Consider the following 306-nt stretch of genomic DNA (forward strand, 5'->3'; position numbering starts at 1 on the left):
AATGTGGTTAAAAATGACTTTATAATGGCATATTTACCTAGCTAATGTGTAAAGTCAATTCATTGTGCTGCAGCTCTACAGACATAAATTATAAATTGGCCCTCAAGAGGGAACACGTGACTTTTGGTGAACGGTTCAACAAAAACCCTCTTTTATCTGTGATCGAAGCAGCAGAGGTTATGACAGAATGACTCCCTATAATTAATAACCCTAAACTTAAAAAAAATTCTGAAACTGAAGTAAAAAGTATGGTAAAAGTTGTTGCATCACATTTGGATAAAAATGAAGAAACAGATTATTACAGAT

Source organism: Oryzias melastigma, unplaced genomic scaffold (genome assembly GCF_002922805.2).
Source record: "Oryzias melastigma strain HK-1 unplaced genomic scaffold, ASM292280v2 sc00533, whole genome shotgun sequence".
Taxonomy (NCBI): Eukaryota; Metazoa; Chordata; class Actinopteri; order Beloniformes; family Adrianichthyidae; genus Oryzias; species Oryzias melastigma.